Source organism: Gopherus evgoodei, chromosome 2 (genome assembly GCF_007399415.2).
Source record: "Gopherus evgoodei ecotype Sinaloan lineage chromosome 2, rGopEvg1_v1.p, whole genome shotgun sequence".
Taxonomy (NCBI): domain Eukaryota; kingdom Metazoa; phylum Chordata; order Testudines; family Testudinidae; genus Gopherus; species Gopherus evgoodei.
Genome location: NC_044323.1, coordinates 237,709,219 through 237,735,440, shown reverse-complemented (window position 1 = coordinate 237,735,440; position 26,222 = coordinate 237,709,219). Strand labels below are relative to the sequence as shown.

At 38.5% G+C, this 26,222-nt stretch overlaps 1 protein-coding gene across 7 annotated transcripts in view; it reads left to right on the top strand.

Annotated features, from left to right (window-relative positions):
• NCOA2 (nuclear receptor coactivator 2) overlaps positions 1–26,222 on the top strand; it is a 260,761-nt gene that overhangs the window by 6,691 nt on the left and 227,848 nt on the right. For all 7 annotated transcript variants that reach the window (XM_030553256.1, XM_030553257.1, XM_030553254.1 and 4 more), the window contains exon 2: positions 14,389–14,472. The gene's annotated coding sequence lies outside the window, so the exon portion shown is untranslated. The remainder of the gene's footprint in view (positions 1–14,388; positions 14,473–26,222) is intronic.

The following is a 26,222-nucleotide window of genomic DNA, read 5'->3' as shown; positions in this document are numbered from 1 at the left end:
AGTGCCTGGGGGCAGCAGCGCATGGAGGCCCCCCGGGCTGCCCCACCTTGGAGCCCCAGGTAAGCACTGCACCCCTGATCCCCTCCTAGAGCCTGTGCCTAGATACCCCCTCCTGCCTCCAAACTCCCTCCCAGAGCCTGCAACCCCACCCCCCTCCTGTACCCCCACCCCCCGCCCCAGCCCAGAGTCTGCACCCAGCACCCAAACTCCCCTGTCTCAGCCCAGAGCTTGCACCCTGACCCCCTCCCACACCCAACCTCTCACCTTCTGCACCCAAACTCCCTCCCAGAGCCTGCACCCCAATCCTCTACCCCAGACCACCTCCTCCACGCAAACTTCCTCCCAGAACCTTAGGCAGGTGGTGGGTGAAGTTTTTTTGGGAGGCGGAGTTTTGGGGGGTGGGTTCTGGGTGGCATGAGTGACATTATTGGCCTGCTGGGAGGATTTGCAGGCTGGCGCTGGCCCTAAGGTAAACTGAGTTTGAGACCCCTGGTCTAAAGTGTGGTGTCCAGAATTAGACACAGCACTCTAGATGAGGCCTCAGCAGTGCTGAGTAGAGTAGGACAATTACTTCCCATGCCTTACATATAACACCCGTGTTAATATGCCAGTTGTTCCTCATTTTATAGTTGTGTGTTTGATTATGCCTTCCTAAGTGTAGTACTTTGCACTTGTCTTTATTGAATTTTATCTTATTGATTTCAGACCAATTCTCCAGTTTGTAAAGGTCCATTTGAATTCCAGTCCTGTCCTCCAAAGTGCTTGCAGTCCCTCCCAGCTTGGTGTCATCTTCAAACTTTATAAGCATACTCTCCACTCCATTAGCATACTCTCCACTCCATTATCTAAGTCATTAATGAAAATATTGAATAGTACCAGACTCAGGACTAAGCTATGCCCTTGGAGTTTGACAGTGAACCATTGATCATGACTCTTTGAGCATGTTTTTTCAACCAGTTACGCACCCACTTTATAGCAATTTCATTTACACCACATTTCTCTAGTTTGCTTATGGATTGGTTGTGTGGGACTGCCAAAAGCCTAACTAAAATCAAGATGTATCATATCTACTGCTTCCCCTTATCTGCTAGGCTTTTAAGCCTGTCAAGGAAATTTGGTCAGTTTGGCATGATTTGTTCCTGACAAATCCATGCAGGTTATTCATTATAATCCTGTTATTCTCTAGGTACCTACAAATTGATTGCTTAATAATTTGTTCCAGTATCTTTCCAGGTATTGACATTTTAGGCCTACTGCTCTGTAATTCCCAGTCGTCTTTCTTCCTTTTTTATTGAAACTTAGCTCTAAGTCTCAATTTTAGGCTCCCCTGCAATTCCCCAAACTCTTTAGGTGCCTAAACTCAGCACCTACATATTCAGGCTAAAACTTAAGTTCCTGCCTCAGCATGCACCAGGCTTCCTTACAATGCCAATATTACACTCAAGCCCCAGAGTGATTCACAAATAAGAGAAGTGGAGGGTTGGGCTATGCATATCTTGCTTGCCAGGCCTGATCTGGGCAGGTGTTTTCAGAGGCTGTGTACTAGATCGGCTCCCATTCAGAATCTGACATGAGAAGGAGGAGGTAGACACGGTGCCATCATCTTCCTTATAACTTTTAGATCAATAGAGAACTTGCCTGGGATGTGGACTCAGGTTCAATTCCAGGATTTGAACAGGGGTTTCCCACATTCCAGGTATGTGCTGTAACCTTGGTCTAGAAGTACAAGGTGGGCTCCTCTTCGTCCTCCAGCTGTTTTGTGTGGAGTTAGGCACCTGCCTCGCTCATTCTCTCAAGAAACCGGTTAGGCACTTAAGCCACCTAACTCCAGGAGAGAGGTTCTCATTCTTGGCTCACCAGGCAGAGCTAGGTGTCTATTTGCAGCAGGGACTTAGGCTTTGAAGGGTGTGAGGGGGTGGAGTTTAGCACCCTCCTAGTCAGCATCTCCCATTGGCTGTCTTAGGCAGCTTCCTGCGTAGTGAGCAGGCTTTTGGGGTCCCACTCTGAGGTGCCTCTCTCTCCCCATTCATTGTATAGGGGGTTAGGCACCTAACTCAGGATTTGTGAATTGCAGTGGTGTTCATGTGACTTTCTTGGTGCCTAAACATTAGGTGTTGTAATACCGAGTGTTCAATGCTCAAGTCCCTTTGTGAATCTAGCACTTAGGCCTTTTCCTCACTGCTAAAAAAGGTGATTTTATTTAACAAGGGGTAACTGAGGTCTGGATGAGGGGTATTCTGAGGGAAACGTGCTGAGTAAGGAGAAAGCACTCAGTTTTAACAGTGAGGAAAAGGCCTGAGAAAATGTTTTTGGAAGACAATCCAAGGGCAATAGATTCATATGTTTGTGCCAAAGCAGTAAAGTGAAATTTTTGTTTTGAAAACTTGATCAATATGTGTAACAGTGATGATGGGGGAAGAGTCTGTATAAGGAAGAATGGTAGATTTTCTGCCTAATAACTTTTGTTAAAAAGGTATTCATAAGTATTTCAAATACCTTTTTACAATGCTTTACACTAGTTTTGTGTTTTGTATATGTTAAATGTTTTGTTACTGTCGGCCAGGTGGTTTCTAATCTATAATGGAAAAAGACGAATAAAGAAAAAGCAATACTTTAGGGTTTTACGTACAGTAGCCATGCAGTTTAACTCTGTAAAATGCTCTTGCAAATGACAAAAATACCATTGTATTTATGTCCAAATTTAAAATAGACATTTAAAAATGGTAGTAAATTGTGACTAGGTTGCCCTGAAACATTGGAGTTTGCTACCCCGGAACAGAGGATGAGGAAAGGCAGAGGCAGCAAATTGTGGCAGGACAACAAAAAGACGACCTAGATTTAGTAATTGCTACTGGTAACAAATTGTGATGGTAGCATTACATCCCGTGCAGTGTTCCACTGTCCTTGCCTCTGGGCCCCTGTGGGTGGGGGGGAGGGGGAGGAGGAGGCGAGATATCCCCCATGTTCACTCAGCCACCTGAGCCCCAATGTATGTGGAAGGGTCTGATAGGGAGTTGGTATCTAGTTCCTCCCCGCCGCATGGAGGACCCAAGTGTGTGTTTAAACCCTACTCCTTTCATTCCCTAGGGGACCCTGTGAGCTAATGTAGAGCCTCCTCGTACCTCTGCTTTCCAAAGAATCCTGTGTGAGGTGTAATTGGAGCCTGGTCTCTATGTGCCCAACTACTCATGGGCCTGAATATTTCTCCCTAGCATAGAAATCATATGCTTCTCTTTACAGAGAAGGATAAGTGTATTTATAAGTTCAGCTCACTCTTACCATAGGCAAGAAGCCTGCTTAAGGTTATTAGAGTCTTAGAAATTGTTTAAAAATCAACAAGATTGCTAGCAAGCACCAAGTATCCAAAGTATGCATACAAATAAACGCCCCTCTACGTATATGCAGTTCAGCTATTAAAAAGTTCTATTTGCCAAAGGTGAATTCTTTATTCACCCATCCAAAAAGAAGTATCATTGTCCCATGGATGTTTTCTTTTTTTTCTGGTAAGAGGCAGGCAAGCAAAATTTCATGACATTCCGAGGTTTGGCTCTAGCTACACAAATATGTCGAAAGCTATAGCAATACAGTATTGCCCAAGTAGAGAAACAGTCAGAGATTTTCCTTATCTGAGGGTAGTCTGCTCAAATGAAGGAACTGTTTTTACCTCAAAGTTGTTTTGCTTTTGTTTTATTTGTTACTACTGTTTCTGAAAACTGTCATCATTTGTTTTATCTTTGGATTTTTATCTGCTGAACGCCTTATATAAAATTAGCTCTAGCCAGCTGATTTCCTGGTTGTTTCCCACTTAATGGCAGAGGTGGGAAAAATATTGAGAGGCAATCCCAACAGTTTGGAAGGAATGCTGGTCAGCTGCACTGGGCAATTTTTTTTTTGAAGTGCCCATGTTTGACATCATTGATGATGTCAGAGCTGGCGCTAGGCCCTAAGCAGACTAACCAATTGCTTATGGCCCCAAGCAGCTCAAGGGGGCCACTATTAAATTTTTTTTAAAGTATGTTTTGTGCAGGAGTGGGGGAAAATATTACTGCTTAGGGACCTTTATGGGCTAGCACCATCTCTAGATAATGTCAGATTGAGTTAGGGTTGCCAATTCTGATGGGACATATTCCTGGAGGTTTCATCACATGACATAATATTTAATTGAATATTAATCTTTAATTCCTGGAATCTCCAGGAAGATACTGGAAGATTGGCAATCCTAGATTGAGTCTATTATCCTCAAGGATTTTCTGTTGTCTTCTTATGTGTACACTGCTGTGTAGATTTTCATGACCAATCTGAATGGCAAGCAGTCAGTCACTTGACCAAAATTAGATTGTGCTATTGCCCAACTTGCACAGCTTTTGGCTGATGGACTACAGTGAAGGTATTGCACACGGGGAGTGCATATGTATATAATACAAGGTACTGACACTCTTCCCCACTCCCATTCCCATGAGTGGATCGTAGGGGTTAATTCACAATATTCCTTATGTTAGTGGGCGAGCAGAGAGAAGAGGAAACTTGGTCAAAGATACTGTGGCAAATTGCTGTTTATGAAGAGTGCCATGGTGTCTTTAATGTCAATGCAGCCAATCTCGGTGATGTAAAGTCTCATTCACAAGCCCTTATAAAGGGAGTCAAACCACAGAAATGTTTAGAAGAGAACTTTTTTTTTTTTAACAAAGTAAGTATCTTCTCTCCAATCTCATAAATATTTAAATAAGTAAGTTATTTATTAATGTGGGGTGAAACGTGGCCTAATCATTTTATGGATTATACTATTTATTATTGTGGTTGCTTGTTCACTTCAAGTAAAAAACTTGAGGAACCCTCAACTTCCTATTTTCTGAAGCTTTAGGTTAGACTTTGCCTTTATTTGACAAAGAAAGGAATCTGTATAGTCCTAATGTTGCATGACTACCTTTGCACTCTATGAAGGCCCTTTTTGTAAAAAGGCAATTTGAAAATCCCTTTGGGTTCGTTAGTACACTGTGCTGCCATCTTCGGTGCCTGAAACTCAGGTATTTGAGGAAGGAGTGGTTGGTATTTTTTTTTTTTATGAGCATGATACTGATGGATAAGAGAATGTAGTTGGAAACAAAGCTGTTAAACTTAGATCCATAATATATAAGGAGAAAATAGTCAAAGATCAGTTGCTCACAGGAAAGTGAGAGGTCGCTAGGATTTGTCCAGATCTAATGCAGCATACTAATTACCCTAAACCTATAGACTCAAAAGGGAATTATTAAAGAATAGTGTTTGTTTTTATCACTACTTGTGATGCAGAGTGTGCTTTATAAACAGGCTGTCAAGTTCTATGGAGAAAGGTAGATTTAAACTGTCTGTAGTCTTGATATTCACAACTTCCCCCAACTTTAAAATTAAACGAAACAGGCTCTGCTCCATCTGCAGCGAGCACAAGTTACTCTGCAGCAATAACAAAGTCATTTAGAAAGACAGCTGCAACTACAATGCCCACTGTCTTCTGCTTTTTTCATTTGTTGATGATGTCACTGGTTTATTGACAGAAGCTCTAGTACTGTGCTAAACTGGAGCACATGCAAGAATCCTAGATGAGAATCCCTGAGACTACAGAGGTTGCACAAATCTGAGCCGTGAGGAAACTCTGTTCATTCATTTTTTAAAATCAGTGTTTGCTAAATTGAAATAAAAAAACAAATTTTATTTTCTGAGGAAAAGATTGTGCATTGATTAATGAAAAGAGTGGTTGGATCAAAGTCATGTTTGTCATGTTCTTTTTTACTTAATGCTTTTACTGTTATTGGTTTCTCAAAACAATAAAATAAAAATACAATCAAGTCTCAATGTAGTATTTGCAGAATTTGGTGCATTTCTCCCTTCACTATGCTGTTTTCAATACTCCTGATCAGACATGCTAAACCCACACACACACACACAAATGCTGAAATTGGGCTTGTTTTTGGCTTAATTGGCTTGTGAGTTGCTTGTTGCTAGTTTTTGGCTTGTAGCTTGTTTGGCTTGTTGCTTCTTTTTTTTGATCAGCTCCTGGCAAGCAGGGGCAAGGGGCAAGCAGGGACAAGAGGGAAGAGAGTGAGGGGATACACAGCTGGTCCGCCATAGTCCCAGACTGCATGCCAGGGGGATCTAGTTACACAGTGTTGGGGTTCTTAGGGATTGACTGGTTTTGGCCTTGTTTTGAAATGTGATTAGCCTGATTTTTGGCTTATTGTGAAAGTCAGGGTGCTTAGCTACCGTTTGAAAGTTGGCAACTGTGCTCCTGTTGGCAGATAGTAAGTCCCTTAATGCATACCTGGGGGTTGAAGAGAGAGAGAAAACTCTTGAGCATAGACTCGTAGGTCAGAAGGGACCAATATGATCATCTAGTCTGACCTCCTGCACAAGGCAGGCCACAGAACCCCACCCATCCACTATTATAACAACCCCTAACCCAGGACCGAGTTATTGAAATCCTTAAAATTGGTTTGAAGACCTCAAGCTGCAGAGAATCCACCAGCAAGCGACCCGTGCCCCACGCTGCAGGGAAAGGCGAAAAACCTCCAGGGCCCCTGCCAATCCGCCTTGGAGGAAAATTCCTTCCCGACCCCAAATATGGCGATCAGCTAAACCCTGAGCATGTGGGCAAGACTCACCAGCCAGCACCCAAGAAGGAATTCTCTGCAGTAACTCAGTTCCCATCCCATCCAACCATTGAGCAGACCTATCTGGTGATAATCCAAGTTCAATTGCCTAGATTAACGATCCTATCATAACATCCCCTCCATATACTTATCAAGCTTTGTCTTAAAGCCAGAAAAGTCTTTTGCCCCCACTACTTCCCTCGGAAGGCTGTTCCAGAACTTCACTCCCCTAATGGTTCGAAACCTTCGTCTAATTTCAAGTCTAAACTTCCTAATATCCAGTTTATACCCATTCGTCCTCGTGCCTACATTAGTACTAAACTTAAATAATTCCTCTCCGTCCCTAACGTTAACCCCCCTGATATATTTATATAGAGCAAGCATATCCCCCCCGCAGCCGTCTTTTGGCCAGGCTAAACAAGCCAAGCTCTTTGAGTCTCCTTTCATAAGGCAGGTTTTCCATTCCTCGGATCATCCTAGTGGCCCGTTCCAGTTTGAATTCATCCTTCTTGAACATGGGACATCAGAACTGCACACAGTATTCCAGATGGGGTCTCACCAGCGCCTTATATAACGGTACTAACACCTCCTTATCCTTGCTGGAAATACCTCGCCTAATGCATCCTAAAATCGCATTTGCTTTTTTAGCAGCCGTATCACATTGGCAACTCATAGTCATCCTGCTATCAACCAATACCCCAAGGTCCTTCTCCTCCTCTGTCGCTTCCAGCTGATGCGTCCCCAACGTATATCTAAAATTCTTATTAATCCCTAAGTGCATGACCTTGCACTTTTCACTATTGAATTTCATCCTATTACTATTACTCCAGTTTACAAGGTGGTCCAGATCTTCCTGAATAGTATCCCTGTCCTTCTCCGTGTTAGCAGTACCCCCCAGCTTTGTGTCATCCGCAAACTTTATTAGCACATTCCCGCTCTTTGTGCCAAGGTCAGTAATAAAAAGGTTAAATAAGATCGGTCCCAAAACCGATCCTTGAGGGACTCCACTAGTGACCTCCTTCCAGCCTGACAGTTCCCCCTTCAATATGACCCGCTGGAGTCTCCCCTTTAACCAGCATATGGAGACATCCAGAAAAAGATGTGCATCGTCAGCTGTGATTCCATTGTGTGCTTGCAGACATGATCTGAGCATTTCTCTTGTTGGGAATTGCAGTCTTACAGAAGAATTCTTTGACTTTTAGATGTCAAGATAATGAAGCTTAGGGTAGCAAATAGCTTGCAGATTTAACAGCGGATAATACAATTATCAGAACACTTGCTGTGCATTAAAACAATATTTTTAGCAGATGTAAATAATATCTTAGCAAGTGGTAAAATGGAGTACAGTGTGGATAAAAGATAAATCATATTTGTTTCAACAGTAGTTGTATTTTATTAGCTGTCTACTCATTTCACTACAGTTAATGGTTTGTCAACACTATTTCCATTGTACAAACACACCCTATATTTCATGATTCGGTCGCTTAGCTGTTTACAGTCACATCAGGCAGAAATGTGACATGTAAAATGACATCCTATGTACTTTGAGAAATTTGGTATGCAGGATTTTAAAAAATGCAAGTTTTTAGCTGTTGTGTCTATTTTCAGGCAGTCTTGGACAGTTTTTGCAAGGTCAAAAAGAATTAATTTGAGGAAGTTTATTCTTTATGGACCAAGGGCTGGATCCCTGCAAATACTTATTAGCCAATGTTACTCTCATGAGTATTCTCACTCAAGTAATTTTGTTGGTGGTTGTTGTTGTTATTATTATGAGATAGTGGATAGCTTGAAAAATAGCTATTGAATATGCACAGATTCTAGCATGTATAATTTTTGTTCACAGCTATGTCTTTTTTTTTAGTTTATTTTTTAATATATTACATGCCATTAGAATTAGGATACATAAAACTCTTAAAAATAGATTTTTTTTAAAGTCATTTTGGCACAGATTCCTTTGAAAAATGCATTATTGCTTTTTTTAAAGCTTAAAATAAATTAATTTAAATGTTTAAAGCCACATAACATACAAACATTACACCATTTTTTCCCTTTAGAAATAAAATACCACTGCATGACAGTCTTGAATTTCCTTAAATGACTTCTATAACAAAATCTTTTATTAGTATAATCACTAGCTGATCTTACTTTTGCTTTGTTCTCATTTTGACAATTATGAGTGACAGAAAATGTTACTGTTTAAGTGAACTCAGACAATTTTTGTTCTGAAAAGCCTTTTTATGTGTATTTTTAGGTTAAAAACATAACCTCTGCAATGCCTAATTATATTTTTTGTATATTATTAAACTTGTTCTCTGGAACAGATAGTTTATATTGTGCTAAAATAATACTCCAAAATATTAAATCTATATTTATATATAAATATAACGGAAAGAGTTTAAAGATCATAAATCAAAGAGCAAATCAGTATTAAAGATGCTGATTTATTCATAAGTCCTACATAGTACAGATGACATGATCCTCTATTAGAGAACTTCAGAACATGGTGTGAATTTACATATCTTATGAGCAGCAATTTATTTATTTAGCATTTGCATATTAATTGAGCCAAGCAACAGCAGTAAGACTCAGAATGTGGGCCTGAAGGTATGGAAACCATAGAATTGCACATTCTTATGGTTACAATATCTAGATGCATGTGGATGGACAAAGAACAGTGTGAACCGTGAAGGAAAAAAAATTTACACTGTACGCCAAACTGAAAATTTAAAAGTAACTAGCACACACAGCCTTTTCACCTTTAAGTTGCTGGATAGAATACATCCCTATGTGTTGGGGACTGAATTCGTTATTCTGATGATTCTTTGAGTGTAAAACGTTGCTCTTGGTGGGATTTTAAGTGGGAACATCAGAGCTGGTGCTCTTAGTGACTGGCTCAGTGGTGAAGTCCAGGATTGAAGAAAGTTTATGGAGACTGAAATAATTTCTTGCCTATTAGGAATTAAGGCATATGTTATGGTAGCTCGCACATATGAACATGCTGTATTTCTGCTGTGTGTGAATATGGGACTTAGTATTTTAGTGCTGTCAATATGGCACCTCTAGTGTGCACTACATATTAATTTTAAACACTCCCACAAAAAGCAGTTTAGTGTGTCAGTTATCAGTTGCCTACTAATGATATTGGAGGTACTTGTTTTTAAATCAGATGTTCAGAGAGAATCTTGGTCTGCAGATGAGTTTAATATATTTTTCCACTAACTTTTTGTCATGGATGTTCTCACCAGCTAACAAATTCATCATTATGACAACAGCACGATGAGGTAAAAGTGGGTCTGTGAAGAGAAAAGCGCTTTTAAAAAATATTGCAAGAGGATGTGTTCTTAGTACTCATGGAAGTGAGAGACTGACAATACTGTCTAGCTTATGGGGAGATACGTGCAAGCTTGTCTACACAACTCTCCCATTTTTGCCCTGTAGCACCTCTATTATGCCTGTCTTTGGACCTTTCACCAGAAATTTCAAGACATGCTGACTGAGTGCTTATGTTATACTGCACAGATATGTCCACAAATCTGTGCATGTAGACCATCAAAATCATTTTACTTGTTACACTTGATGCACAAAATTAAACTTGCGTCTTTAGAGAGAAAAGGCTAGCTCACCTGTTGTTTTCATATCAGAGTCTCCAGCACAAATTATCTGACAAGGAAAAGGTTATCAGAATGCTATAGGTAAATAGACTTTTTTTTTAAATTATTTCAAGACTTTTTTGAAAGTGTTCTCCAGTATGAAAGTTCACTTTAATTCAATCTTTTTTCTTGTAACTATTGAAGTCAGGACTATAATGTTTTAATTTTTTAGTGCCAAAATGTTAGGCTTTTTTTTTTTTTTTTTTTGAGGACTGACCTATTGATTCTTTAATTACTGTAACGATACTGTAGCTCTAATTACATAGTTTTGTTTTAATTTTTTGTTGTTGTTTTACATATGTCTGCTGGCATTTGCAATGCAAACATGCTCACGTTTTGCTGTTTTTTTTTTTTTTTATTTACATAATGGAGGGTTGTTTTGATGTAAAGAGGTAGAGAATTTGTAATTGAGGCTGAAGGTATTCATTTATCTTGCTACAGTTTTGTTGTTTGGTATTCCTTTGATTGCTCATCTTTGCATATATCTGGAAGGTACAGTCAAAGTATGTTGCTGTTAGTGCTCGTGTTGCAAGAGTCTGAAGAATAAATGTATATGGCCAAAGATATAAATATTTAATTCACTTCTCTTGCCCACTCAAGATGGGGATCTCTTCTGGGTGCATCTCTGAGAGGGATAGTCATTCACTGTCTTGTTCTCAATTAAGTTTGGTGTTAATTGTTTAACTGATGGGTCACCTACTACAGACATTGGGGGATAATGCACCTTCACCACTGCCATATGTGCTTGGTGTGTAATGATGTTCCATTGTGATTGCATTGTGCATGGAAAGGATATTGCAGCTTGAGTGGAAGAGTTGTTCAAAATAATAAAAATATGTAATATTGGCTACCTCTGGGATATATAAGCTATATTTTGTTTTCCTGTTTAGCTTTAAACAGGTTTCCCTGGGATAACTAGATGTCCTACTGAGTCCCTCTGCCCAGTCATGGTATCTTTCACCTTTAGTTCAAATACAGCCCTGACTAATGACTGAAAGTTTACCACTGTTCTTAGACTGTAAGGTCTTCAGGGCAGATGCTGTCTATTCATGTGTTTTATACCGTACCTAGCTTGTCTTCTTGTTCTGTGTCTATACAGCATATAGTACTGTGGGAGCACAAATAATAGCACAAAGGGGCCCTGATCCTGATTGTTGCCTTTGAGAACTATCATAATACAAACATTGAATTCAAATGTAAAAGCTGATGAGTCACCTGTTTGATATAAATTGGGTGGTTACTATCTTGGTTTTCTTGAGACGAGTTTCCACGTCCCAAGAACCATCACCACAATTGACAGTGGCATCTTTGTTTGCAATTCAGTATCTAAATCAAGGAATGGACATGCAGAGATGCTAAAGTACCCTCTCTCCCTCTGAGAAACTGTTTCTCCCCAACAACCCATGTTACAGTTGAGACACATTGGGAAGGTGAGTTGGTGCAAATATGTTCATACAGTACCTATTCTCTGGCCAACAAGAGAATTTCAGGCTCCACACCTATCTGACACTTTTTTTCATTAAAATTAACTAATTCCATATTTTTTCAATTATCTTGAATGCCCCAAAGTGACTAGTTTCTACGGAATTTAAGTTGTGACGATAACCTTCCCATTGTAACCCTTTCCATTGAGTGCTGTCATAGTTAGGGTGACCAGATGTCCTGATTTTATAGGGACAGTCCTGATTTTTGGGTCTTTTTCTTATATAGGCTCCTATTACCCCACTCTCTGTCCCGATTTTTCACATTTGCTGTCTGGTCACCCTAGTCATAGTCTTCAGACAGACAGCTCCCATGCCTCTGCTATTTCTCATAACTTTGCAAAGTGGGACAGATTGAATTTAATAAATACGGGTCAGATCCACTGCTGCTATTTGAAACCATATGGGCTGCAGTGAAGTTGTCAAGAATCAGGTTAATTTCACTTTGCTATCAGCAGCAGCAGAAGATGGTTATGGATCTATTAAAAAAAGAGAAGATGATGACCCAAAAATGACTTTGGAGGAGGTGAGTAGTGGAGAACATTCCCTTGTATTCCCCCACCCACACCTTGTAGCAGCTAGGAAGTGGGGAAGAGAATTAGAGTAGCAGACCTCATCCCCTACAAAAATCAAGAGACTGATCAATGATAGTGTTCAAGGGGAGGTGGAGAAGACAGCCTCCTCTACCTACACCATCCTTCTGTCTGTCAGATGAAACACTTCTGTGAAAAATGGAGTTTCCCAGCTAGGGTCTAGGGACAGCATCCAGCACTCTCTTCCGCTTTCTCAGTGGTTGATGACTGAAACTGTACTTCTTGATTGGAGCTTTAGTAGTGTCCCTGGACCTGCCTCATTAGGGACAGATTAAGCTTTGCTATCTGCCTCTGGATTGTAGGCATCTGATATTTTTCAAATGTTTAAAGATTAAAGTCATTTTATCTTTGCACCAATCTTCTGAACCATCTCTTCCCTTAGTTGTATTAGCTGTCACTATAAAACAGGGTTACAGATAATTAAATCAAACCTAACTTGTTACTCAAGCAGGAATGAAGACAAACTTATTTGTGTTCTCTAGTACCAACATGCTTTTTAAATGCTGTAGTGGAAATATACGTATCCAAAACACCTACCAAATTAATTGCAGTGCATGTAAACGTATTGTCCAGATTGTCATCTGTTCCTTGGTGATAGCTTCTAAGAATGGCCAATTACTGGGTGATATGCCACTTCTGAGTGTAAAAAGTTAGAAGTTTATTTTTAAAATATATATAGGTGAATAGGATCATCATCGAGAATGTAATTCTTCCTACGGCGTAAATACTATTTTCCTCAAAGCACTTTCTTTCTTTTTTTTTTTTTTGGTTGCTTGCAGGGGAGGGGGCTTACATAAGTCTTAAAATATAGGTGCACAGCTTTAATTCATACCTCTGTTCTTCTTGTCAGTCAGAATGAGAAATAAGGGTAGTATTGCTGTAAATGGTTCTTTGGTAGTTTGTTTGGTGTGTACAAATGCCATCTGGCCCTCAAACAGAATCTGTTTATAAAGGTTATGAATTTTCGTGGGGCAGCTTGGGGTTGTGGCGGTGGGCTTGTAGCTCTGGCTGGCTCAGGGCTCCTCTGGCCATGGGGCAGGGGAGGGGAAGGAGAGGCAGGGGGTCCCAGGACTGTAGCCATGGAGGGGGGGAAGGGGTTTCAGGGCTTGGGCTGCGGGGGGCATGGCAGGGGGTCTCTGGGCTCCAGCCATGGGAGGGACAAGGGGATCTTGGGACTCTGGCGGTGGGGGCTGGGGTGTGTGAGTGGAAGAGGCGAAGCCGGGGTTTAGCCTTCCCAAAGTGGGGCTCCATCCGCCACCCATAGACATGAGCAAGCACTCCAAGAAGAATATTGCAGCTCCTCTGAAAGAGTGGGCACTGGTACAGAAATGCTTGTCCTCTGTTCTCCTGGAATCTAAAGGCTACTGCAAATGCATATTTTTTTCATTTGTTGGCTAACTCTAATGCTTCCGTCACTCAGGCCAGAACTGTTTGCTTTAAAGTGGACTTTGAAGAGTGGAGAAGAACTGAATTTAATGAAAGTGGATATAATTTTCATGAAGTTTAAGTTTTTAATATTGCCTCAAGGCTTTTTTATAATAATATCTATTTTTAGAGATTTAGACACTAATTTTGTTTAAAGAAGCAAATCAGACCAACAAATAAAGGAAGCAGTAGTTGTCATGGAGATTCTCTAGACTGATTTGGTAAACTCTGCTTCAAGTTCTGATTTTTAAGAAAGGATTAGAGTTCTGATATATGTAAGGAGCAGCTAGTTGAGAATCTTGGTTATCCTGGACTTATTTTCACAGAAAATAAAGTACACAGGGTTCAAATTAATTTTAACCTATTAGTTGCTATCACCATGGGTTTGCATGCAGTCAGCAGTAATTCCTGTAAAGGGAATGGTGTATATATGGAGTAATTCAGACAGTTGCACAGGATTATAGAGTGATCTCTGAATCAGATATTGTACTGCAAAGTTTATAATGCTCACTTTCTCAGTTAATGATCAGTATATTATGTTAAACATACTGCAATTTTAATATGTCAATTTCTCTATTCAAAAAGACTAACATTTCTCTTTTACTTTTGTTTATAGCACACTTGAGATGTATCTGAGTACTGAAGCTCACCCAAACACACATGACCTACAGAACTGATTTGACTGCCTCACTGAATCTTGGTGAGTTATCTATAAACTATATGCATTTAAATACTGTTCTAGCTCCTTCAGTAGAGAATTTGATGATCAAGTAAAGAGTTTTGATATGAATGTTTAAGGCACACATACACACAAAAACACCTGTCTTAGATAACATACAAACTAATTAATACAATGCGAGTAAGAAAAGAAAATTTCAAAGGCTCATTTTGTGAAAATATTTTTGTCTGGACTACTCATGTAAGGACTGCTCACAAGAGCGTAGGATCCAGGATGAGGTTCTGTGTTGGGAAAGAAAGTAAACAAATATAAGCTGAAGCTACTCAAGGAGTAGTATATTTTAAGATTAAACCAAATAAATACTTTTATCATCTAGCTAATGGACTATTTACTTTCCAAATGTGTGGTATTCCTTGTAGTAAAGCTTATGTGGCAAAAATAGAACTCTTTCCTTCTACCAGCACTAATAAACTACTTTCATTGTGGCTGAAACAAATATAATGACAACCAAACAACGAATTGTTCAGGAATGATATACCTGTCTGAATCCATTCATGAGAAGGGGTAATACTATTGAGAGTGAGTAAAAAGAGACCTCCTGTAGCTTGTTTTAAACTGATGATAATTTTGTAGTTTAACAAAACTTAGCAGCAGAAGATAAATACTATATTTTATTTTAGGCTTGTTTAATGTAAAAAAGGTACTCCATACTAATTTAGAAAGTTCTGTATAAAATCTAGAGATTTTTTCTTTTTGTGTGAGATCCCTTTCAGGATTCTCAAGAAAATATATTTCCTTTAATGTGTTGTAGAATGAGTTACTGAAGACTAATTATAAATATGCATTTTTGAGACTTGCACATATTTAAGTATGCAGGTAGTTACGCTAAGTAACAGGTTCTTAATGTGTTTAGCAGTTTGAAAAACATTGAAAAATTACGGGCTAAAATATGTATATCTGTGTTGGGTATCTTTTCATCTTTTACAGTTATATTAAGCAAATTTTGGAGAGCAAGAAGGAAAAAAAAACAATAACAAAATCCACTTTTCTTTATCGTTAATACATGGAAAAATACCACAAAGATTAAAATATACAAAGACTAAATGGCATTGTATGCGACCGTTTTTTTTGCTTTTTAAAACTATTTATTTAGTCTTTTATTAGAGTAATTCTTAATTCAGACTTGTTCAATGAAAGTTCATAATCTGATATTCAATTAAATCGTATAAACATATATTAACGTGTCTTTCTTAATTTAAACTATTGTACCACAAATTGCACACAGAATGCAGAACTTAAACTGTGTGTTTCTAGGAATCTCATTATTAATTTGATGTGCATAGTTATAATATGCAAGTCACAGTCTCTCTATAGACAGGAAAGAGAAGATTCTGTAATACATGTGTTTTCCTAAACATTTTGAGTAGTGCTTTTCCTCATTTCAAAAATCAAAACAATTAGTAAGTGAAAATCTTTATGTATGGTGTTCTGCAGTTCATAAAAAGCTTTATGGTAGCATAATTTATATACCTAGTGTTGCCACCATTTATGAGCACCATATTTCCAGAGGGATATACAAATTCTGGAGAAGATGTATAATAAATTGGAATAAAATTAAAGTCTACTAATTGATCAAAGGTATAAATCTTTGCTGTGCTTTAATTAAACGTTTGAAGAGGAGTATATGAGGATCTTATTGTAGGATATATGTACAGAGATTTAGGTGAAAAAAAAATTCAAACAAGGCAGTAGAAGAACAAATAAGTGGGAAGTTGTGTTTTTTTCCCAAGTATGATCAGAATTCTGTTCTTGGTAGTAGGAAAATCTGGTTTACTAGTATTCAAGGAAAAATAAATAATTACTTGTACACCAGTGGTATATGAAGGTTGGATTAGACGTTTAGCTATAGTGATTTTCACACAAAAAGGGTTAATATGATTGCCTAATCTGGGGTCAGGAAAGAAATTTTCTGCAGGGCATATTGGCAGTGACTACAGGGCCTTTCACCTTTATTTGAAACTCTGAGCAGCGATCTTCTGTTAAGATTAGGCGGGTGCATCTGATTGATCAGTTTCCAGCCATTGGTAATGGGCATTGACCTTTCTGTTTTTTTGTGATGTGGAAATGATTGTGATACCATAAATTTAATATTTGACATCTCTGTAAAATCAAAGAAGATCAGTTATTGAAGTGTTTAAATTTATTGTTTTTTTAAAAACCCTGTAAATAGCAAAAATATAAATTAAGTTAATGGGAAGCAGATTGTTTGTTTTGTTTTAAAAAATAAATTATAGTTTTAAATAATATATGTCTGTCTCCGGTTCTGAGCATACAGTTTTCACATATGTAAAACTCACATTAAATTCAGTGGATGTGTTGCATGGGAGCAGGTGCTGTGCAGCTGAGCTGCTTATTATATTGGAGAAATGTGAATATGAAATATTATATGTGAATCGGACTGTTTAAAAGATAAACACCTATGTTTGAGATCCTCTTTTCTTAAGTAGCTACATTAAGATAGTTAATTTTAAACTAAAAAGTTAAAAGTAATTAAATCAAAAGTATTTTGGACATAAGAGTATAACTGGAAACTAACTTAACCAATATTTAAAAAGTGAACAAAATTATGGCTGAATAATGGGCCTTGAATAAGGTTTTTTTATTATATTCCGTATTCACAACCTTTTTATATTAACAAAGGTACAGTATATACACATTTGCAGAAGAAGGAGCCATCCTCAGAGGACTGTGTGTGTGTGTGTGTGTGTGTGTAATATATATAAAAAATAAAATGTAGATTGATTTCACTGTGTCATCAGTGTTAGAGCCTGGGAATGCTACGGGGTCAAGAACAGGAGAACTGAGCCCTTGTATCATCAAGGAAGATGACATACACTTACTCTGGCAAATATTCCTCAGTGCCTGCCCTTAGCATCCAAATTGAGGCTGGTGAAAGATCTGCCAAACTCAGACCCTGACAGTAAATAGTATTAATTAAATATAGGGCTTGACAATGACACTGATAACTTGGATCAAGGCCAGTAGATTTTGCCTTGGTTTTCTGAAAATTGAATTGCACTGATCTGTTTATATGGCAGCTTTACAGTACAGTAAATTAAAGATCCACAGACACATGTCTGTATGTTAATGTGGTTGAATTTCTATTTTTATAATGATGCCACAATGCCCAGGCATTAAAGTAGCAGATACTGAAACAGAAAACTAACTTTACCCCTAAAGTACCAAGTGAAGGTAGAGTTTATTAAGCTAATGTCTGGCAAAGTGCCATTGCAACCTCATTTTTTATATGGAAAGATTTATTGTGAAAAGTTATACAACTTATTTTTAAATAAACTTTGGCTTTATTCTGTATCTAGTCTAGTGATGATAGTTCATTTTGAAGTCTTATCGGCTTTGGGCTTGTTCACACTTGGAGAGCTGCAGTGATTAGTGAATATGCTACCTATGCCGACGGTAGAGCGTCTCCCATCATTGTAGGTACTCTACCTCCCTGTGAGGCAGTAGCTACATTGATGGGAGAAGCTCCTTGTGTCAGCATAGCGCTGTCTACACCAGGAGTTCAGCTGGTAGAACTGCATCACTCAGGGCGGTGGGTTTTCCATATCCCTGAGTGATTTAGTTAGACTAATATAAATTTGTAGTGTAGACCTGGGCTTTAAAAAGAAGTTAATTATACCTTAATCATTTAAACATTTTTCTAGGATCTCATGTACTTGGAGAAAGGGGGAGAAGTATTCACCCTGAAGTCACTTTTTGGACAGCACTATACTAGTTTTATTACTACGGTCCATATTCTGCCCCTCTTACATTGTTTGGTACTTTTACTGCAGTAAGGTACTACATCTGGCCTTTTATGTTGTGCTTAGAAGCTACAGTGATGACCAGTCTAGGAGTATGTAAAATAGTTTAGGAGGGTCATTAACCAGCAAATCAGTTCATCCTTGACCACCAATGGTGAGGATAACTATACTAGCACTTTGCCAAGAAGAACAGGCTAAAATGTGGTTCTCTTCCTAATGCTATTTTGGTGCTTCAGTAGACACACCTTAATTTTGAACCAGGAGGAATGATGATCCAGTGGCTAAAGCATTGGGCTTTGATTTAGGAGATCTGGGTTCACTTCCTTGATCTACCACAGGTTTTCTGTGTGACCTGGGCAAATGATTTAATCTCTCACCCTTAAAAGGGGAATGACTCTCTTTCTCACATCTTTCTTTATCTGTTGAAATGGTAAGTGCTGTGGGGCAGGGACCGTATTAGGGAAGTGCCTGGAAAAAACTCTGTAGTTAGGTTGCATTTAAAACGGGCTTGAAATGGATAAATACCTATTTTTCTCTAGAAGAAAGTGGCCAATGGGTGTGAAATTTCACACAGGGGTAATTAATTTTGTATATTTTTTTTATTTGGTTCCTCTTCATAAAGTCTTTGAATTTAGGCTCTAGCTGAATTTTTTTCAGTCTTATTTTTCATTGTTGATTAGTATCACTTAAAACATAAGACTAGCCAATGGTCCATCTAGCCCAGTATCCTGTGTCTAACAGTGGTTGGTAACATGTTTCAAAGGGAATGAACAGAATAGGGCAATTATTGAGTGATCCATCCCTTGTTTAATCCCAGCATATGGCAGGCAGAGATTTAGGGATACCCAGAGCATGGGGTTGTGCCCTTGACTGTCTTGGTTTATGGCCATTGATGGACTTAGCCTCCATGAACTTATCTAATTCTTTTTTTGAACCCAGTTACACTTTTGGCCTTCACAACAACCCCTAAAAATGAGTTCCACAGGTTGACTGTGCATTGTGTGAAGAAGTATTTCCTTACGTTTTGTTTTAAACCTCTTGTGTGTTAATTTCATTGGAGGACCCCTAGTTCTTGTGTTATGTTAAGGAGTAAATAACAATTCCCAATTCACTTTCTCCAAACCATTCATGATTTTATTGACCTCCATCATATGCTCTCCTACTTCTCCCCCCACCCCCCCCCCGGTTGTCTGTTTTGTAGGATAAACAGTCCGAGTCTTTTCAATTTATCCTTATACGGAAGCTGTTCCATACCACCTAATAATGTTTGTTGCCCTTCTCTTTACTTTTCCCAATTCTAATATATCTTTTCTGAGATGGGGCAATCAGAACTGCCTTCAGTATTCAAGATGTGGGGGTACCATGGATTTATAGTGGCATTATGACATTTACTGTCTTATCTATCTTCTTCCTAATGGTTCTAACATTCTGTCATTCTGTTAGCTTTTCTGACTGCTGCTGCACATTGAGCAGATGTTTTCAGAGAACTAGCCACAATGACTACAAGATCTTTTTTGAGTGGTAACAGCTAATTTAGACCTTTTGTCATTTTGTACATATAATTGAGACTGTTTTCCAGTGTGCATTATTTTGCATTTATCACCAGCAGTTTTCATCTGCCATTTTGTAGCCCCATCACCCAGTTTTATGAAATCCCTGTGCAACTGTTTGCAGTCAACTTTGGACTTAATGACCTTGAGTAATTTAGTATCATCTGCAAACTTTGCTACTTCACTGTTTACACCTCTACACATATCATTTATGAATATGTTGAACAGTCCCAGTACAGATCTTAGAGGGACCCTCTATTTACCTCTCTCCACTGTGAAAATTGACCATTTATTCTTACCCTTTGTTTCCTGTCTTTTTAATCAGTTGCTGATCTATAAGGGGACCTTCCCTCTTATCCCATGACTGCTTACTTTGCTTAAGAGCCTTTATTGAGGGACCTTCCCAGTGGATAACCCTTGTCCACATGTTTTTTGACCCCTTCAAAGAATTCTAATAGATTGGTGAAACATGATTTCCCTTTACACAAAAGCAGTGTTACCTCTTCCCAGAAAATTGGGTTCATCTATGTGTCTGATAATTTTGTTCTTTACTGTTGTTTCAACCAATTTGCCTGATACTGAAATTCGGTTTACAGGTCTGTAATTCCCAAGATTATCTCTGGAGCCCGTTTTAAAAAATTGGTGTTACATTACCTATTCTTCAGTCATCTGGAACAGAGGCTGATTTAAGCAATAGGTCACATACCACAATTAGTAATTCTGTAATTTCATATTTGAGTTCTTTCAGAATTCTTGGGTGAATACAATCTGGTCCTGGTGATTTTATTACTCTAATCCATCAGTGCATTCCAAAACCACCTCTGACATTTCCATCAGGGACAGTTTGTCAGATGGAATGCTTTAGGTTTAGGAGTGAAGATTGATGCAGAGAATTCATTTAGCTTCTCCACAGCAGCCTTGACTTCCTTAAGTGCTCCTTTAGCATTTTGACCATCCAATACACTGATTGTTTGGCAAGCTTCCTGCTTTTGAGATACTAAAAACAAATTTTGCTGTTTTGGTTTTTGTGTCTTTTGCTAGTTGTTCTTCAAATTCTCTTTTGGCCTGCCTCATTACACTTCTACACTCCGCTTGCCAGAATTTATGCTTTCTCGTTTCCTCAATAGGATTTGACTTCCGGTTTTTAAACGATACCTTTTTTCCTCTAACAGCCTCTTTTACTCTTGTTTTTCAGCTATGGTGGCATTTTTTGGTCCTCTTACTGTTTTGTTTTGTTTTTTTTAATTTGGGCCATAAACCCCCTACAGGCCAAGGTGGATGCTATCCAAAAGTGGCCTGTCCCAAGGTCAAAGAAACAGGTCCAATCCTTCTTAGGCTTGGCCGGATACTACAGGCGATTTGTACCACACTACAGCCAAATCGCTGCCCCATTGACCGACCTGACCAAAAAGACCCAGCCAAATGCAGTTAAGTGGACTGATGAGTGTCAAAAGGCCTTTACCCAACTTAAGGCAACGCTCATGTCTGACCCTGTACTCAGGGCCCCGGATTTTGACAAACCATTCCTAGTAACCACAGATGCATCTGAGCGTGGTATAGGAGCAGTGCTCATGCAGGAAGCAACAGATCACAACTTCCATCCTGTCGTGTTTCTCAGCAAGAAACTGTCTGAGAGGGAAAGTCACTGGTCAGTCAGTGAAAAGGAATGCTATGCCATTGTGTATGCCCTGGAAAAGCTACGCCCATATGTTTGGGGACGGCGGTTCCAACTACAAACTGACCATGCTGCACTAAAGTGACTTCATACTGCCAAGGGGAACAACAAGAAACTTCTTCGTTGGAGTTTAGCTCTCCAAGATTTTGATTTTGAAATTCAACACATCACAGGAGCTTCTAACAAAGTTGCTGATGCACTCTCCCGTGACAGTTTCCCAGAATCCAGTAGTTAAAAAGTGTTCTTAAAATGTAAAAGTCTGTTAGTTATATACTTAGTAGTATATGTAAAGGTGCATGTGTTGTATTAATCTGTTTATTTTCAAGTTCTAGAAGGAAATTGCCGCCAGTGAGCTTCCCCACTGTCTGCAATTTGGGGGGCGTGTCATAAACAGATAGCTAAGGGTTAATGTCTCTTTCACCTGAAACACCTGACCAGAAAACCAATCAGGAAACCGGATTTTTTCAACTTTGGGGGGAGGGAAGTGTGTGTCTGAGTCTTTTGTCTGTCTGCCTGTTTCCTCTGAGCTTTGGAGAAGTAGTTCTATTTTCTAGTCTTCTGTTTCTAAGTGTAAGGACAAAGAGATCAGATAGTAAGTTCTATGGTTTCTTTTCTTTGGTATTTGCATGAATATAAGTGCTGAAGTGCTTTAATTTGTATTCTTTTTGAATAAGGCTGTTTATTCAATATTCTTTTAAGCAATTGACCCTGTGTTGTATCATCTTAATACAGAGAGAACATTTGTATTTTTTCTTTCTTTTTATATAAAGCTTTCTTTTAAGACCTGTTGGAGTTTTTCTTTACTTCAGGGAAATTGAGTCTGTACTCACCAGGGAATTGGTGGGAGGAAGAAATCAGGGGAGGTCTGTGTGTGTTGAATTGGCTAGCCTGATTTTGCATTCCCTCTGGGGAATAGGAAAGTCCTTTTTGTTCCCAGGACTGGGGAACGGAGAGGGGGAATCACTCTGTGTAGTTTCACAGAGCTTGTGTCTGTGTATCTCTCCAGGAGCATCTGGAGGGGGGAAGGGAAAAAGGATTATTTCCCTTTGTTGTGAGACTCAAGGGATTTGGGTCTTGGGGTCCCCAGGGAAGGTTTTTCAGTGGGACCAGAGTGCCCCAAAACACTCTAATTTTTTGGGTGGTGGCAGCAGTACCAGGTCCAAGCTGGTAACTAAGCTTGGAGGTTTTCATGCTAACCCACATATTTTGGACGCTAAGGTCCAAAATCTGGGAATAAGGTTATGTCAGGGGTATACATTTAGTTTGAGCATGTATTATGGTGTTTTTAAATAGTTTCCATGCAGGATGCAGGCATTTCACTCTTGTGACTACTCCTTTTAGTTTCTGCTTAACTAGCTTCCTCATTTTTGTGTAGTTCCCTTTTTTTTTTAAGTTAAATATTACTGTAGTGGGTTTCTTTGGTATTTCCCCTCCTACAATGATGCTACATTTAATTACATTATGATTGGTATTACTGAGCAATTCAGCTACATTCACCTCTTGGACCAGATCCTGTGCACTACTTAGGACTACAGCAAGAATTTCCTCTCCCCTTACAGGTTCCAGGAGCTGCTCCAAGAAGTAGTCATTAATGGTACCTAGAAATTTTATCTCTGCATCCCATCCTGACATGTACCCAGTCAATATGGAGATAGTTAAAATCCCCCATTATTATTGGGTGTTCTATTTTTGTAGCCTTTCTAATCTATATGAGCATTTCACAGTCTCTGTCACCATGCTGGTCAGGTGGTCAGTAGTATGTTCCTGCAGCTATACTCTAACTATTCAAGCATAGAATTTGTATCCATATCAGTGGCAGTTTGATTAATCAGAGTTTTACTACATTTGATTCTACTGTTTCTTTCACATATAATGCCACTCCCCCACAGCATGACACACTGTTTCATACCTGTATATTGAGTACTCTGATATTACCGTGTCCCATTGATTATCATCATTCCACCAAATGTCTGTGACAAAATATGTATCTACACAAAAATTAGTAGAGAGGTGGTCAGTGGGTCTGAGCAGATTTCTCCATGGCTGTGAACTCTTCATATCAGCCACTTAAATTGTCCATAACTGGTAATAGAAATTGAATATATTTGACTACAAGGGTTTTAATATAAAAGAGTTTCCCATTGCTATTAATGCACTGTGGGTATTTTTACCTAGTGGCTTCTCCATTCAACACTCTTTGATCAAGTCAATGTAAACAGTGATTGATTCAAACATCTTGAAGACCTAAAAGAATTGTGTAAGTAAGATCAGAGTATCCTGTAGTTACATGTGTAACTAGCACAGAAAACCTGGGGAAAAGCGAAAATGTGAGCTTTCGACTATGTGCATAACAAAGTGAGGAATACACAGTTATGCTTTTTTAAAAAAGCTAAAAAGTTCTTTTTAAATGTGATGAAAAATTAATTCAGTTCTACTGATGTTAAGATCTTTAGACTACTCTTGCTTTTTTAATTTTGTGAAAAAATAAGTTTATAAATCTAGTGATGATTTGGTCATATGAACCATATTATGTTCTGTTATGCTTGTGCAAATACAGAATAATTCCACTAAAGTTATACTGCTGTAATTGAAAGAGGAACATCACCTAGTCTTTCAGAGTTTGCTTAGGAAAAGGAAATCCCCCCCCCAACCTTTTTACCAAGATTGGATTTCAAAAGGGGAATAAGGGACCTCCCCAAAAAAAAAATAGCAAGTGTAAACTTGCTATCAGCACTGTAGAAGAGAGACTCTCTCATTTGCATTAGTTGAATTTACAAAAGAGATTTCTGCTGTATTTTTATTGATTTTGCTTGTTGCTAACAAGGAAGCAGTTAATAAGGAATTGTTGTTGTTTTTAGGGCTGTCAAGTGATTAAAAAAATTAATCGTGATTAATCATGTTGCTAAAAATAATAGAAAACCATTTATTTCAATATTTTTGGATGTTTTCTACATTTTCAAATACATTGACTTCAGTTACAACACACAGTTCAAAGTGTGCAGTTCTCAGTTTATATTCATTTTTTATTATAAATATTTACACTCTAAAAAAAGTATTTTTCAGTTTTCCCGAATTGCAAATACTGTCATACAATCTCTTTATCATGAAAGTTGAAATTATAAATGAGAATTATTATGTAAAAAAAAAAAAAACCTGCATTCAAAAACAAAACAATGTAGCACTCAGTCCTACTTCTTGCTCAGCTAATCGCTGAGACAAACAAGTTTGTTTACATATGCAGGAGATAATACTGTCTGCTTCTTGTTTACAATGTCACCTGAAAGTGAGAGTCACCTGTTGTAGCTGCCGTCACAAGATATTTATGTGCCAGATGCGCTAAAGATTCATATGTCCCTTCACGCTTCAACCATCATTCCAGAGGACAGGTTTCCATGTTGATGACAGGTTCTGCTTGATAACAATCCAAAGCAGTGTGGACCACCACATGTTCATTTTCATCATCTGAGTCAGATGCCACCAGCAAAAGGTTGATATTTTTCTTCTTTGGTAGTTCGGGTTCTGTAGTTTCTGCATCAGAGTGTTGCTCTTTTGAGACTTCTGAAAGCATACTCCACACTTCATCTCTCTCAGATTTTGGAAGGCACTTCCGATTCTTAAATCTTGGTTCGAGTGCTGTAACTATCTTTAGAAATCTCACATGGGTACTTTCACTGCAGATGTGACAAAATGCAAAGAAAGTGTTCCTAAAATAAACACGTGCTGGGTCATGATCCGCAACTGCTATAACATGAAATATATGGCAGAATGTGGGTAAAAGCGAGCAGGAGACATACAATTCTCCCCCAAAAAGTTCAGTCCCAAATTTAATTAACGCATTTTTTTTTGTAATGAGCATCATCAGCATGGAAGCATATCCTCGGGAATGGTGGCCGAAGCATGAAGGGGCATACAAATGTTTAGCATATCTGGCATGTAAATATCTTGCAGTGCTGGCTACAAAAGTGTGAACGTCTGTTCTCACTTTCAGGTGACATTGTAAATAATAAGCAGGCAGCATTATGTCTCATAAATGCAAACAAACTTGTTTCTCTTAGCGATTGGCTGAATAAGAAGTAGGACTGAGTGGACTTGTAGTCTCTAAAGTTTTACGTTGTTTTGTTTTTGAGTGCATTTATGTAACAACAAAAAATCTACATTTGTAAATTGCACTTTTGTGACAGAAATTGTACTACAGTACTTGTATGAGGTGAACTGAAAAATATTGTTTCTTTTGTTTATATTTTTAGAGTTAAAATAATAAACTGTTCAGTGCTCACTTTATATTGTATTCTGTGTTGTAATTGAAATCAGTATATTTGAAAATGTAGAAAAACATCCAGAAACATTTAATACATTTCACTTAGTCTGTTGCTTAACAGTGTGATTAAAATTGCAATGAGTTGTGATAATTTTTTGGAGTTAATTATCTGAGTTAACTGTGATTAATCGATAGCCCTAGTTGTTTTGTTATAGTGACAATATCTCGAGGGGAAGGAGAAGTTGAGTGAAATAGCGCAACGTAGGGTTTTGTGTGAGTACAGGCATGTACATAGGGTCAGTTAAGAATCTTTTTTTGCATTTTTATAATTGAAAATTTCTGTGTTTTTAAAAAATAAACAAACAAAATGAAACAACCTATAATTTTTCCACAAAGCTAAGTTTTGTATAACTGAGATGAGCTGACATACATAGGCAGTTGCATATTTTGTCATGTTGCTTCATTCC